This window comes from Pelecanus crispus, chromosome 10 (assembly GCF_030463565.1).
Source record: "Pelecanus crispus isolate bPelCri1 chromosome 10, bPelCri1.pri, whole genome shotgun sequence".
In the NCBI taxonomy this organism is placed as follows: domain Eukaryota; kingdom Metazoa; phylum Chordata; class Aves; order Pelecaniformes; family Pelecanidae; genus Pelecanus; species Pelecanus crispus.
Window position 1 is genome coordinate 16,444,153 of NC_134652.1, and position 17,007 is coordinate 16,461,159.

The following is a 17,007-nucleotide window of genomic DNA, read 5'->3' on the forward strand; positions in this document are numbered from 1 at the left end:
TCTATAGAACTTTGTTGCCTGATGCGTTGAAGCTGATGGTTTAATCCTTTAGAACTCCACTATGTTGAAAATGTTGTAGTTGGCTCTTACTTGTAGTCATCCACCACTGCAGCCACTACTTTGACTTCTTCCTGTAATGACTTTAGTCCTCAGCTCCAATTTAGATTGTTAGAGATAGCTTATGCCAGTGTCCCAAACATGGCAGCAGAAACACTGATCACTCCTACTTCTCTGCCTCATTTCTTTCACTGCCTGCACCAACGTACTCCCCTTCCCTTCTAGATGGATCTAAAGGCAGGTGTGAGAAATCTAAAATTGAAAGTAAAATAATAAGGGGGGGGGGGGGGGGGGAGAGATATCAAGCTGCAGCTGGAATATTTCCTCAGCCTCTCCTCTGCTTGTCAGGTGCAGCTCAGAAGACAAATGGCAAGACAGTAAACTCTCCCCAGGCCAGGGTTTGCAACTGGTCTAGGTGGGATATTACTCATGAGACCCACTGCTGAGGTAAACGCCTATGATGGGAACAGCTCATGTCAAGTGCTCGGCACAGATGTGCTCTGATGGTGCCTGGAGAACTCTTGCTTGGCCAAATTACACCACAGCAGCAGTCAGGGCTTTCACTCTCATATTCGTCAGCGTGAAAATTCACTCCAGCTCCCTCTGCTGCACTCTAATGGGTTCCCTCCTCCCCACACCTCCCCCTGCAGAAGGGTTTTCACTTACTTTCTCCAGACCTCATCACAGCTAAGAGCTGGTGCCCGAGTCCAGGAATAAGTGATATTCAGTAGTGCCAATCAGAGCTGGTGGAAAGAAAACCTACCTGGAAGCATCCTTACTTTAAATACACAGATAGAAAAACAGTGTGGAGGGGGTGGGGAGCGGGAGAAGAGTAAAAAGAAAACAAACCCCCAAACTATCTGCAGATTCTCTGCAACATTCCCAGGCACACACCTCATCAACACACCAGACGCAGTTCATGCGCAGGGCAGTCACCCCAGCGGCTGCTCCTACAGCATCAGTACATACTTAGCACAGGGGGGCTTCTGCAGTCTCACCAGCCTTGACAGTCATATCAGTGAAGCGAGTTCAGCAGCGCCCCTGCCAGGCTTCCCGTACCCCTCCTCCCCCCAGAGGAGGGCAAGCAGGCAGGTAGGGACGTGCCCAGACTCTTCCCATTTCAATCCGACCAGAGAAGCAGCTCCTGTGAGTCACAATCACACTCTCCATTACCCAGCCTCTTGAACACTGTGGCTTTCAAGTTGCATGTTTCATGCCTTGCTGGAGTCATATTTACACTCCTACAGGACATACTACAAGCTATTGAAAGAAAAGGGAACACAGACTTACAACAACTTAACTTCTGGCTTGACAGAAGGTTTGGCAGCTCAGAAGGGTTCAGTGCACTCACATGGTTCCAACATTTACCAGGGAACAGATTTAGCATTCACTTGTATCCACTGCTGTGAAGCACTTCAACATGGGCCGCCTGCTCACAAGTCCCTGCTCGGATCTGAGCTAGTGGAGCGGCAGCTGCAATCACAGCTGGGATTCACCCAGGGAAAGCAAAACCAGCAACCAGCTGCCACTGCAGTAAGAATCAACAGACATTAAGGAAGAGAAATAATTCAAGTCTCCTTCCTCATTTCCCTAAAGGCAAATGGACAACTCCTCAGCAACTAGGGAAAGAAGTTCAGCTGTTTAATTTGTTTTAAGAGAGCTCTTTCTCTATGAAGAATTCCTTCCCAACCTGTTTTTCTGCAGAGCTATTTTCCTGAACCTGCAAGCAGCCTGGGGCAGAGGAGCATGAAGAGCTTAGATTCAATCCTGGCTCTGTGTAGCCAGGTTCTTACTGCCCAGCATATGCTACCAAGGCCAGGCTCTGCACATGGTACAGCTCCTCGCACGTCTGCAATGAGAAATTCCATTGCTACCCAGCCCAAGCTGCTGTGCAATAGCAGCGCCTTTTTGCATCAACTACTCTGATATGTCTCCGCTATTCTTCCATCTCTCAAATCCATCTTGTCCCTGGTGCATACTTTTAGGCAACTGGCCTCCTGGGCTACTGAGTAACAGCTGGAATTTCACTTTGCAAAGCTGCCACTCCACAGGCATTTGTTCCTTGAGACAACAGGAGACCGGAGCTTTTAAGCACAGTCTCCCCCTTATGGACAATAGAACAGCGGCTTTGCCATGTTAGTTCACACACCAGCATGTAACAGCTGAGCCTTGGCAATGTTTTATTTTTACACTGTGATTGCCTTGATTATGGGGATATCAGCCAGGACCTTTGGGGAGGTGGAAAGGGAGTGGTTAAAGCACTGGGAAAAGATTTGTGATGTGCTGTGCTCTACTGAGATCTTCATATCGATAAGAAAGGAGGAAGAAAAGAAAGGAGGAAGAAAAGAAAGGAGGAAGAAAAGAAAGGAGGAAGAAAAGAAAGGAGGAAGAAAAGAAAGGAGGAAGAAAAGAAAGGAGGAAGAAAAGAAAGGAGGAAGAAAAGAAAGGAGGAAGAAAAGAAAGGAGGAAGAAAAGAAAGGAGGAAGAAAAGAAAGGAGGAAGAAAAGAAAGGAGGAAGAAAAGAAAGGAGGAAGAAAAGAAAGGAGGAAGAAAAGAAAGGAGGAAGAAAAGAAAGGAGGAAGAAAAGAAAGGAGGAAGAAAAGAAAGGAGGAAGAAAAGAAAGGAGGAAGAAAAGAAAGGAGGAAGAAAGGAAACCCTTGTGTTTGATATTCATGAAGCACTAGCATCTTCAACACATTTGTAAAGGAAGAAAATGGTAAAGTATCAACTGAAAGACAAAACACTGCAGTTCCCCAACTAGCCTTTGACAGTGTGTATGCTTACATATTTCCACACCATAAGTCTCTCAGTGGGGCCTGGCTGCCATTTGTCATACAAATTTCAGAGTGCTTTTGGGACACAATTCTATAGGGACTAGAGAGATGTCTGGGGAGATGTCACTTTATCAACACTGTCTCCTCTGACAGATCCACAGTTCAGCAGTCAACTGGCAAGAGAGGAGGCTGCCACTGGACAAAGGAAGGATGCTGAACAGGCAGAAGGTGAAACTGGTTCAGGAATAAAAAAACTGGCTCCCAGTGAGAATCGCTTACACAGTAGCCATGCCAGTGCTCTCAGAAAAAAAACACACGCGTTCTCCCGTTGCTTCTTCATGCAACAATTCAGAAAGCAACCTACCTAGACACCACAGTGCCAGAAGCCATACAAAGACACATACCAGCATGTGCCAATGAATAATTTATTTGTACTAGCTGTATTAATCACATTATTAGACAGTAAAAGTGGGTCCCACTGTAACAGGTATTGTACAAATACAGGGTGGTCCCTGTTCCAGAATGCTAACGATCTCAAATGCAAGCGAACAGAGAAAGTCAAAAACTGAAAAAAGTGTGGTGGCAACAGAAAACATAACAGTGCTGTTACTTACTGAGTGTTGTGAAAGACTTCAGTTAGAGATAAGCCAAAAATAGAAAAACACAGAAAAAGAATAATGAACGAAGCACAGAGATGGGGAAAAGAAGACAGAAGGGCAGACAGGATCCAGAAAAACAGAGGTGAAAAGACTGCAGTACAGAGATGATCAGAGTAATGCAACTGATGACAGGGCACTCTTGTCCTCTCCAAACTAGAAAGGTCCGACTGGTGGAAAGTTTCTGCTTTGGCTGTTCTTGAGGCTGCGACAACTGGCCAGTCCTGAAGTGACTGTGACTAGTCCTTTCTCCCACAAACACACATATGAGAAGCAGGGGAATCTCCATGTGAGCCATATAATTGTTTTCTCCCCAATGCGGACATCTCCCACTGCTGCTTTCACTTTCAGCTATGATGACAGAAGGTATACCTCCAGGCGAGTTGCCTTCTCCCTGCCACACCATCTTCACTGCAGCAGGACTTGCTTCTGCAGTGGCTGCAGTACCTCTCCAGCCAGTGAGTAACATTTAAAAAATTGTTTCTATAAAGTCTTTAAAAACTGCTTAGGGTTACTCCTTGATAAACAGAAACAACCAGTGCTGCCCTTCAGAGAAGCTCAGCGTAAAACAGCTTCTGAAGATGCAGAGTCTGCTGACGGGAAAGGGTGAAAACCAATATGGCATGCATGGAAAGAAAAGATTTAATTGATTCGTCAATTTAATTTGCCACTAGTTGTAACATTGCGTGTGAGAAGTGAAAAGCATCAGCAACACTAAGCTACCAGTCCCTTAATTTCTAGCATCTTCCAGTCCATATGTACCCACTGTGGCAAGGTATACCACGCTGCCTGCCTTAACCTCACAACAAGCTGGAAAGTAAAATCACTATGCTCAGGCAGGCAGCACTTCTTCAGCACGTTTTCTCTGACCCCCAAACTCCCCCATCAAGTTATGGCAGATGAGCTGTCTAATACCCACTCCTGCCTGACAGCAGTTACGTTTCCAGAGCCCCGTAAGACAACACTGTCCTCCTGTCCTGAGCAGTGAAATTAAGCACTCTGGAGGTGCAGAAAGTAGGCTAAGGGAAGAACAGAAAGGTTGCAAAGCTTATTATAGAGATAAGAATGCTGAGCCATCATTCACTGCATAAACCTGGTCTTTGCACCTACTTTACAGGTCCAGTATGCATTGCCTGGCATAAAACATTCTTGCGGATACTCAAAACGTTTCTGGTATGATAAAAGCAGCACTGCAAGCTCACTTCTTCCTACATCCTGTTACAGTAGAACAGAGAAGCAACAACACTTGGCTGGTATTTACCCTTTCACAGGAAATCAAGGGTGACTTTATACCTACCACACACATTCATCTTCTCAACTGAATGCTCATGCCACCGCAGCTCACTGGGCAGCAGTGAGCGCATCTCTGTCTTCACCGAGTAAATGCATGGCAAAGGCGGCTAGTTCACTTTCCCTCTGCAATAAAAACTGACAGTATCCGAGATGGACTCCAGCATGCACTAAGCTTGTAGTACCATGATGAAGGCTAGGAACAGGCAGAAACAGGACAGGGCATAGTTGTCTTTTATCATGCTGCACTTTATAAAGCTGCTTTACTATCAAAGGAAGACCTGAGATACAGTGGTTATTGTTCAGGAACAGGAATCAATAAGTGACCAGTTTCTCTCTGATTTGCTACAGCAGTTCCCTCTCCCTCTCACATGCCTTAGCTTCTCCCTTTATAAAATAGGAATGAGAACAATCACCTCCATAAAGTGTTTTAAACCAACATGGTGAAAAGAGCTCAGAGTGTTTTACTGTGCGATATGTTGGAAACTGCTCAAGCACAAGGCAGCAAGTAAATTACACATAATACAGAGACCAAAATGAATACAAACCACCTATCCTCTTCCCCTATTCATGCTATTGCAATCATGGTTGCTGGAGGCCTGTGCAAAACTCCCAGCCACAAGCCAGCCTTCCTGCAGCAAGCTGCGTCTCAGCAAGCTGCTGTTTGGGGCAAGGATCCTGCTGGCATTGCTCTCTTACACACTCCCAGCACTCAAGACAATAAACCCCCCATCTGTTCAGTGCCTACAACAATTAGATTGAGTTACTCCGTATGTGCGGCCCCACCTGGCAGGAGGTGAGAGTGTTCAGATTATTTTAACACATGTCCATGAGGCACTGCTATAAAGTACACATACCTGCCATACCTAAGCTGTGTGCATCAATTAAAGGCAAGCAAACCCCCTGGAATGGTGCACTAAATTCTTCCTTCTAATGTGGTTTAACTCCAGTCTGTTAAATTCCTTCTGCTCCTACACTTTAGTGAGTACTGACATTAAGCTGAAAGTCCACAGCTCACAGGGGGAGGCATCTTCCAGACACAATAATAAACTGCAGGGGAGAATCCAAGACAAAAACGGTATTTTAGTCAGAAGCACTTGGCTTTACAAGGCTTTACACTGAAAATATCCAAGTCAGCACTGCTGCAATTTCACAGAAGAAATAAACCTGCTATACCTGTTCAATTCCGCCATACTGAAACCTATTGATTGCGATGACAGGCTCCATGGTAGAGGGAGATACATGGTCTATTTATTTAATAAGGAGGGGACAGAACAGCACACATGTGCCAACTGAGCTTCTTGCACTGGAATCATTCTTGTGAGACTCCCAGACACGCTCACAGCTCAGGCATAGTCCAGATGCACTTCTGCTCCCTTTTCTGAACAAGTAGGCATCAAAATTCTCACCACAAAATTCTTATACATAACCAACGGCACTGCTAGTTTAACTGATATGAATGACAAAGTAGAAGATATTGCCTATGTGTTGGGAGTGAAAATACCTATCGATACTACCCTGGTCTGTGTTCCCACTCTTTTGCAAAGCTATGACTTGATAAGGAATAGATTTCTTGACTCGATCATGTCATTTATAAGAGAGATCAAATGACACATTTTACAGCACATTTCATTGCTCTGAAACACCTGGCTACTAGCGGGGAGAGTATGGTGAGAGTTTACTTTTACCAAAGTAAAAGTATTAAAAAGCCAACCCTCCATTACATCTCAATTCCAGCAAGCAGCAGTGAACTAATACCTGCTCACCTCCAACTACAAATTGGTGCAGTTTGACAGAATACAAAAACCATCTCAAATATAAAGCCTGCCCTCTGGACTTGGGCTGCTGGGCACCAAAACCTGCAACTCAGTCTAGCACATTCAAGATGTCAGAGCTGACCATGGCAGGAGGGATTGCTATACCAGCGTATGGGAAGTTTAGGCACAAATGGCATAATGTCTATGCTTCTACAGTTGTGTTACTAATTTTTGAAATTTCAACCAAGTAACATGAGAAGTCCTCCTTAATATATGCTTTTAGAAGGCGCTTACTGCCCTAGGTCCCTGATCCTGCCTCAGTATCTGCACAGATCCATGATAAATAATATTAATATGGAAGTATCTTTTTCAGAGTCTAAACAACCTTTTCTGCAGCACATGTTCCCCAGTTGTCTTATCTCATATATATTCATTGTCCAGACAAAGTTCTTCAGATGTGCCAAACAAGCAGAAAATATAGTCCATGGACCAAACAGGCTGTGGTTCTTCCAGTATCTAAGCACCCTTTGATGCAAACAGCACAATACTCTCTAGTAGCCAGGTGGTTTAGAGCAATGAAATGTGTCATAAAAATACTGCCTTGACACCAAATACAGCCCTTCAGCTACAACTACCTTTAACTCCCTCATGTACAAGGCAACCTGTTCTCCAAAACAAATAACAAGGTATTAAAAACCAGCTAATCTAGGTGAGAGGAGGGGGGAAAAAAAAACCCACTCCCAAAACCAAAACCAAGCAAACAAACAACCCCCCAAAAAACAAGGCAGGGGGTGTGTGTGTGTGTGTGGCAAATAATTTGACAGTGGTCTACCAGACAAGTTTGCAGACTCACCCTCTCTGGTTAAGACCTGAAGTAAAGAACTTTTGGCAAATACTTATTCTCTGCAACCACTATAAGTGCATCAGCATCTACCTATTGCTTCATAACTCACATTACGGACTGCCCTCCAAGCTTCCTGAGACACTAGACATTGCAAAACCTCAAACATGATCAAAAATTTGATTAAGTTTTTTAAATTACATGAAATATTTTAAATTACTTTTATCCCCATTAATATCTTAATTAGTATTTTATCATAGGATGTTTAAGTTTAGGGAAAGCAGAAAGTCTAGCTTATTGGATGCTGCAATTTAGTGCAGAATGCCATAGGGACTGCACACACCAGCTTCTAAACATATAAAGCAAAGAGTGAAATTTAAAAAGTTTATAAGCCATCCCATGGGGACCTTTTAAAGCTCTCTGAGAAAAGCAATGAGTATGGCTGCTAGTCTAATCAATGTAGTGAACACTTGCCATCAACCCCATTTTATCTAGAGTGTGAGGAAATTACTCTTATTACCCCATTTTGTCAGGTGTGAGCCGGCAGGTATTGCATGTGGCCCTGAACACCCTGTTTGCAGATTGCGGCAGCAAGGCAGAAACCTCTGTCTTTAGGTCACATAACACAACCTTATTCTACCAACTCACAGCAAAAAACGTGCCTGTGACAAAAGTCCCAGAGGGAAAGGAAGGCACTGAAGCATCAGCATTTGTCTGGACTGAGCGACTAAAGGGTTAGAACAATACAATCTAGTCCTGATGTAGCTGGATATTGAATCACATTAAGAGAGAGGGGGGAAGGAACATTGCCTAAGCAAGAATCAACTACAGTCAAACCTACTTCGCAAAGGAAATGAAGTTGAGTCCCACAATGATATTTAATTAGCTTAATTACACCAAGTGTCAGCTATGGCTGTACTTGCACAGCCATGTGAGTTTAAATGGAGTTCACAGTCTTAACCTTTCAGACACTACCAGCTACCATGCAGACCAAAACCCGGTATTTACAGTCCAATCCTCTGAAAATACAAGATGCTGCAAACCTCGCGTTATTTTCTCATTGGACAGGTGCAAATGAGAATCACATCTACAGAGAAAAGCCTGATGGAAGTGACTAAAGCAACACCTTGCCTTCCAAAATCCAAGACCAAGACTATAGCATGGACTCCGATGACACACACACCCCACACGCTTCCGAGTGAATACCATGTCCTCAATAAACATGTCATCACACCTCATTCAGGACAAGGTGATGTTGGCTTTCAGTGCCAAGGAAAGCTGTAGAGCCAAACACCATTACAGCTGAATGAATGGTACTCTTGTTACGATATTTATTTCATGTCTGAAAGGCTGGAGGATGTGTAGTTGATTAACATTCTGTTTTCCTGAGACAGGGTGTCTGGTTTATGGACCAGTGAAGAGCTTCATCTCATCATAGATACCTAACTCCTTTGCTGTAAGTATTTCATGCATACCCATCTTTCTGGTTTAATTCCCTAACCAGACCTGCCTCCCTGAAAGCCAAACTCCCTCCATCCCAGTATCTGCAGACCTCACAAATCTACTTCTCAGTATCTAAGGGGTGATGATCAGATGCAAGTGCTTTATTGCAGTCGAACAAGTTATCAGCTGAGTTACTGACAACAGGCGGGTATTAAATCCATTGTGACTGCAGAGTAAAATGCCATACCTTAAGCTAGCCTGTGCACATACACTCATAGTTCATCAGGCAAAAGGAGAAATGGGGGTCCACTCATCACAGCCCAACTGACAAGTGGCAACTTTTTAAATCACCTGCCTACACCAAGGGTTTTCAGAATCAGTTCAACGGTGCTGGGTTTTTTTGTTTTTCACTTTTATTTTGCACATCCTTATCCTGCACCAAATTTCAGTCAGATCTTGACAAAAAACATTCAGCTGAATTGGCCGTTGAAGGACAAAGCCAGCATGCTTTGGGAGCAGACTTTCCTGTGTCACACAGAGGATGAGAAAATTACTTTCTTTTCAAATACGCACACTCCCCTCTCACCCAGCATTGTACCTGACATATACCACCATACACCTGCGCTCACCTCTCCCTCAAAGCTTTGGTTTTGTAATTTATACCTACATTTATTTTTTCTGCTCTGTTCTTTGCATGGGTGTTCCTGAAAGCAAGGCCAGTGAAGTACATTTTCTATTTCAAAAGTGAAGTCTGGTTCTCCAATCTAACAAACAGTGGAGCACCAAACATTTCAAAGTTAATTGCTGATGTTTTCCTATCAAGCAAGTCAAAGAAAAAGCCCAACTCCTACACTGTTCTGTTACTGATATGTCTTTTATGCTGTAAAAGTTTTAAAGTGTTTTTCAAGGCTCTTAAGAAAACGTAATAAAAAAAAGCCACATTTTTTTAATCAGTTACATGTGATATAAAACAGGTGACACAGAGGATATGCAAGCAGTAAGGAGGCTTGGACTTTCCTCTATGAAAAGAGAGCTAAAGGTTTAGCCTCTGCTTTTTCCTTATAATACCTAATACACAACTACACACCAGAGAAGTACATCGGTTCTAAGAAGGCAGTAGCTTTGGATAGTCCAAGCTAGTTTCTTTGCGAAGCTTAAGCTGCACAATTCTTAATCCAGCACCACCAATTAAACCTTCCAGACCTTGGGCCAACCTCTGAACTGTGCAACCCAGACTGTGTTTTATCACCTCCCTTCCTTTTCTTTTTTAAACACAAGCATCCATGTATTCAGTTGTTGCTGACAAGGTTTGTAGACACTCGGCAGATGAGGAAGACCACACAACTTCTCAAGTTCAGCAACAGAACTGGGACCACAAGAAAAAATGTTACCCATAATCAAATGAAAATGCAGGAAAAAACAAGCAAACCTGATGCAAAGAGCCAAATGTGCTCTTCCTATTTGCAAAATAATACTAAAAAGGAAGTCACCACACTTGGTTGCATTAATTCCTATAAACTCTGTGTGATTCAGAAGTGCTCTAGTGAACACCAAAACATTCTAAGCATTAAAAGGCTGTGGAAATCTTGAATTCTCATTTTACTATTACACTTGCATTGGCAAAAATGCAGTGCTGACTACTTGTTTTAAGATACTTGATTTTTCCTCAGTTCCTTTTAGCTCTTCCATTCAAAGACTGATGGCAACACTTCTTTCCTGGTCCACTCACTGCAACATGCTGATTCCTATTCCGGCCTCACCACTCTTCTGTCTGCACAAAGGGGCCAGGATCTTTTCCCTGGTGTCGCTTGTGAACCAATGTTAACAATATAATCTCAGCACTAGAAATGTTTGAGATAACAGTGCTGCCATACACTATGAAAGGAAAGCTGCTCAATTTAAGCATTTTGGGAAATATGAAGGAACAGGCATATCATTAAAAAAAAAAAAAAGCATTCAGCACACATACAGGTCACTATTACAAAGTTTTAAACTGCCAATATTACTGCACAGTTCTGTGAGTGATCCTGCAGACTCCCCCATATTTAAAGAGGAAAAAAAAAATGCATGGCTTCTATTACCTTGGCTAGCATTTATTCTGAGCATATGCATAATTACTTACTATTGATAGGCACACACTTAGAAATTTCTGACAATTTAACCCAGCTCAAACACTGCTCTAGCCTAACTGATACAGCATTTTTTGCCAGATAAAACACTGTAAAAATCTTGCTCCAAAAATAGTCAAACTTTCAACAGAAAACCTGTTGGTGTAACATAAAGCAATCAGGCTGCTTACTGTTCACCTACCAAACCCTGTTTTCCCTTCACCCACACTGCACTTGCTTAAGTCATCATTTTCCTGACTATATTTAAAAAGCATTCTTCGCCACCAGCTCTCCAGTGCTGTGTAAGTTAGCTTGCATGGCAAAATTTCCTTGTCTGTTGCAAGACTCCTAAAGGAATTAAACCATGCAAGTCATTAGAGAACTTTGATTATTATTTTAAAGAACAGGTCAGATGATTACAGAACCCATTCAGTATCAAAGGGATTAACTGCTGCTTTAAAAGCCAACGTGCTAGCTGAGCAACACAGCAAAAGTGATATGGGCTGTGTCATTTGATACTAATGAGCAATGACACTTATCAGTTTGAGACAGCCAAGGCTTGGCAACATGCTTACTATACAAAAAAGAGAAAACTGCATAAATACCTTGGGGGGGGGGGGGGGGGCACCAACACAAAAAGCAAAAAAGGAAAAAAAAGAAAAAAGAAACCTGAATGCTATCTAAAAGGCAGAATTATATTCAGCTTCACAGACAAGCCACACCGTGATACTCAACAAGAAAGAAGATCAAAATTAGAACCAAGTTTAAGATGCCTTTCTTATAAGGGATTTCAAATTTTGAAGTCTGGCTTTGTTTCAAATTCCAAATGAAAGTGTATGATCTTTATATTTATCCTTAATTTGATCAAAAACTTTGCACAAAATTCAAGACTTCAGTTCAACTTCGAAATACAAGATTTGGGAAAAAAATTGTGACAAATCAAACTTCCATGTTGAAAGCATCTAACTATTAGAAAAATTGAGGTGAAGGATATTTCAAAATAAGAATTAGCAAATATTGAAAAGTGTTTGATTTCAGCCTTCCACTGGAAAATGGTTACATCTGGGTTCTTTCCAAGCTATCTCTGAAATAAACCCACTGGCTCCAGCACAGAGTATTTTGTTGCACAGTGCACGTGTGCATGTACGCACACAGCAGACCCACTAGGCACTCCGGACTAGCTGTTGGCCTCACCTTTCTAGCAGAGCTCCTCTTGCCATGGAGCAGGAAGCTCAGCTCAAGATCTACAGATCTTTAAGTCTTCAGATTCTGCGTCTCTGCATTCAGAGGAGATGTACTACTGCTCTGTACGAAAAAGTCACTGCAAGATAAATGTCACCATAGGCCCTTGGCAGAAGGCCAGAGGAGCTGACAGCAGGACAAAGTTTGGGGTGTATTATCCTAGGCTGGCACGCCTATTCGTTGCTCAGTACGTTCGCCATTCTGCCTCATTGGGAGCCAATATACCCTCCCTGACCTTTACTTCCCACAATTCTCAGAAGCCTGAAAAAATAATATTCAGACAACTTCGAAGCTTCATTCTGCATAGTGATGAACATGGAGAGCCAGCAGAGAAACAAAGAACCTTTCCCTCAACACAAGTGGCACAGAAGAGCAGGAGTAAACAGAGTGTTTAGCCTCCTGAATAGCAATGGCAAACCAGAGTGTCAGCAAACCTGAACAACCTACTGCCCCAAAACACCTCTGCCATTATTGAACAGGCAGAATTAAGAGGTGGTACAAAAAGAGCAAAGAGAGAGCTGTAGCCCCTGTAGATTCTCTGCAGTTACATGTTGGGGTAGCTAATGAAAGCTCCAAAACAGGCTGTACAGGGCTTTTTTAGACCCTCCCTCAAACCAGCTCTCCATAACCCAGTAAGAGAGCCGCATCAAGTATTGACTGCTTTTCCTGTTTCCTTAAATGGTTTTTAACATATCATCAATCATACCATCACTTTTAAGTGTTTTTAGCCATTTCAGGGAAGCTGCAGTCAGACAGTTTGCTGCTAAAGGTCACGTTCTCTTCCAGCTCTAGCAGGCATTAGGATTCATCCACGTCCCGCTCGACTGTGCAGAGTTTGGCACAGTTTACTTTTTCCTGATGGCGGGCATCATTAAGATTCAGTTCCTGCCCTACCTTTACACGTAAAGCGTTGCTATAGGAAGTGCCGGTCGTGCTCAAATTGCAGAGTGCCTGCACACATGGAGACGGAGGCCTCTTAGGCGTGCCAGGCTGCAGACCCTGAAGCTGGTGAGCAGGACCTCTTGTGTTAAAGGGTGTCTTGACATCCTGACCTGAAGACTCAAGCATCCTCAAGATCACGGTGTTTAAGAACACCAACGCTACAATAACACTTCCTCTATAGGTATGCACTTCTGAAAAACAAGAGATAGACTTTGCTGAAACAGTGGTTTTAACCCTTCTCTGGGTTTAAGACCAATTCCCAGCATGATTTACTGCTCCTATCTATTAACTTGATGACTAAACATGGAAGGCTGAGCAAAACTCATTCAGTAAAAACTTGCTGTTAAGTAAGAAATAGACTTAAAAATAGACTCTCTAAAGTCTCTGAAGTACTCTAGCTTCTTTTTGCTATTACAACTTAGTATAAAACTCTTGCCATTCTGAAACAGAATGGGCAAAATCCCTGCTCCCTTATAAAAACTGAAACACGCATGTCTGAAAATATAAACTACAAATGTGATATTTTCACCAGGAGGTTAAGCTAGTGAGTGATTTCTCCACACTTCCTTGCAGCACTCCTCCTCCATCCTGGCCCATACTCACCGAGCATAGCCATTACAGTGACTGCAAACTGCAGTAAAATGAAAAGCTTGCAGCCCACTGACATCTTCTTGAATCTCACCTCTGTCCTGTGGTCTTAAGAGCAGTAACTCCTCAAAATAAGTCTCAGGACAGCCCTTCTGTTTAATTGCTGCATGGATAAATTTCAGTAGGTCTAAGGCTGATGTACAGGAGGAGAATTCTCTCAGTGCAAAAATACATGCCTGAAGCACAGGAATCCAGAGTGAATTTCTTAAGTGTTAAATGCAAAATAAGATCTTTGAGACAGTCTTTAACTGGTTCATGAAACTACAGGTCAGTAGGTCAGCTTATCCAAACTTCTGTGTATCACAGGCTGTTGCATTTTTCAGCATTACCCTTGCACTGTGTAGTCTCATGCCAGTAGCTAGCTGGAGCATCTTTCACAAAGGTATTCCGTTCAGATATGAAGAGGGGAAGGAAACCAATCCCTTCTGTTGTTTACTACAATGGTTAATTACCTATTAAAAATGGGTACCTAATTTGCTGTTTCAATTTGGTTTCAGTGTCTAGCCTTATGTTCCTTTTCTGTTTTGGCATTTTGTCTTCTCAAAGATGCTTGAACACTCTAAAGAACATACCTCAGGTTTTGTTTGTAAGATATTAAGATACTGAAACCTTGAAAGCATTTTTAGTAGCCTCTCATAACTGAGACTTCTCTGTCCTTTGTCCAATTTTTCAATATACTTTTTGAAACAGACACCAGACAAAATTGCAAAACATATATGATCGTAAAATCACTTTCCTGCTCCTGCTAATATTTTAAGGGTCAAATAAACCTTTTTAGCTGAACATTTCATGAGAGACCTAGAGTAAAGCCGCCAGTGAATGCTTCTTGAGTCACTGCTTTTCAAGATACAGCCCCCTTTTGCAGACCGGCACTTGCTTTTTTATGAACAGCACTGCCTGACAGGTTAAAAAGCAATTCAGATCACAATGCCTCATCTACTTCATGATTTAACCTGCTGCCAGTCTTCCAGTAACTTGCAAAATTTATCAGAAATTCTTACATCCTTTCTGATCACTGAAAAACTCAGCACGTAGCACTATTTTCATACTCGTCACCTAAGGAAGTGCACCCTCGACATCCTTGCCTTCTGGGGATGCTCCATGAGAAGTGCTCTGTCACATCACTTACTCTTGGAATCTGCAGTGTCGTTATTAATGCACACTGCTAGCTCCAAAAGAAACACTGTGAGTTTCACACGTCCATAGAATTTCAGTAATCTCTGCTACAAAACTAACATACGAAGGGTTCTTAATAACCTCTTCTCTCTACTGTCACAAGTTTTACGTTTGTGCAGATGAGCTATAATGTATGTATGTCAGCAAACAATACTTGGAGAACCAACAGGGAAAATTTAAAGCCAAGTCTGACCAGCAGCAATCTCAATCACTGCTGAAATCTCCCCCTGCACTGACGTTCAAGAGCTCTCCAAGTTCCTCTGGACACCTGAAGTTCCTTTGGTAATGAATGCTGACATATGACCCCAAATTCCAAAAAACCCTCTGCCAATGGGCAACCTGGTTCATATGGTTTGTCTGCTTTAGCCAAGACAAAGTGCTTGACAATAAACAATTTGAACTATTGAGTTCTGAAATTGCCTTATAGTTGTAGTCTGCAATGTGCTGTTTGATCACATCAGCAGTTTTGGGGCCATCAAGTGCAGAAAAGCAACAGGAAGACAAGTCTCAGCTCTGAAAATAGGCTGTATCCATGTTTCCTCTCAATTAACAATGCTAATAGCATGTAAACACATTCTTCATCTTGCAACTGTAGTAACTAACATCAAGTAACTGCCAGGGAAACATTGATTAGAATGATTTTATGAGCATACAAATACATTCTCTCTTCTCTGCAGGAACCACTGTCCATCAGTCAATCTCTCCAATGCAGAGAAGAACCCAAGCTGCCATGACCACAGACCACTTTGAAGAAAAATAATCCTTGATATGCTGGATATTTCTTTAACGAACAATCTAACAAATACCACATCCCTCTACCTTTTTGCTTTCTTTACACATAACTGACATAAAATAGAGCAAAAATCCAATTAAATTTCTAAAAACAGGTCACCTCTAAAACTCCCATATACTTTCTACAAGACTGCCAAGGAGTTCTCATACAGATCTGGACCTCGTCCAACCTGAAATACATTTTGGTGCCCTAAAGCCCATGGATTCTCAAAAGGCCAAATTAGTCATCAACATCCCTTACTCAAATGCATTCTGCAATGTTGCTAGCACAAAATGGCTGTTTGCTATGAGTGGGCAAAATGATTTATTTAGTATATATACATATAGCCTCTGAAACACTGCAGTCCTCACAAAGAGGCATACAAATGTGAGGATTATGCAGATAAATCACAGGTGCAGGACTGGATTTTATTGTACTTCCACTGTGTGTGTGTGTATATATATTTACAACTAGTTTCAGATGAAGTTTTGCAATATTTTAACATTAAAAGCTCTTGTTTTATAAAGTTGATTACCACTTTCAAATACCTATCTTCCTACCCCTGTGTATTGACTAATACATTAAGCTAGAATAAGACAATATACTTTTTGCTTCACAGCTACTGAGAAACTCCTAACCATGATTAGATTAGCTCAGTTCAACCCAGACCAAAATGATTTCTGGGATGTTCCTACAGCACATTTAATCTAGTACATCTGCATTATTTATGGCATTTACACAAGGAGAATTGAAGGCTTTTATAAACTACGACACAAATCAATACGAGCTCTTAGCAGATGGGGCCTTAGTAGGGTTCCACAGCAGCATCCTTCCACACCAAGCAAACACTTTCAGCTGAATAACAGGTAACACAGAAGGAAAGGTTTGCTTAGGAAGACAAGAATTAGAGGCACTCTCGGCACCCAGCTTTTCAATGAGTACTGTACCTGCCTCATTTAGAGGCTAAACAGTCAGGGCTAGGTTTGCATGCAATAGATTACTTAAACTGCTTCACAACTTCACACTGCAAGCAGTATTATAGCTCTGTTTCATTTCCCTCCCCAAGCTAAGATAAAAAGGCTGTAACACAGATGGCTTTCCCTGTCAGAGGCACCATGGACTGGGGAAGAAACGGATGGGAGGCAAGTTCAGTTTGGCACTCAGTCAGGTCAGCAGCGTACTCCAAAGCAGACACTGCTCAGACTCCGCTGTGTCGGTGCTTGTTGTAGGCAGCACAGACAGAGGGGCAGAACTGGCCTGCAAGACCAGCACTGGGCAGGAGAACCAGCTGGAGCCACAAA

The 17,007-nt window shown here is 42.4% G+C and overlaps 1 protein-coding gene across 2 annotated transcripts in view; it reads right to left on the reverse strand.

Annotated features, from left to right (window-relative positions):
• The window catches only part of ARMH3 (armadillo like helical domain containing 3), a 129,763-nt gene that overhangs the window by 35,136 nt on the left and 77,620 nt on the right, over positions 1-17,007 (reverse strand). The window lies entirely within an intron of this gene.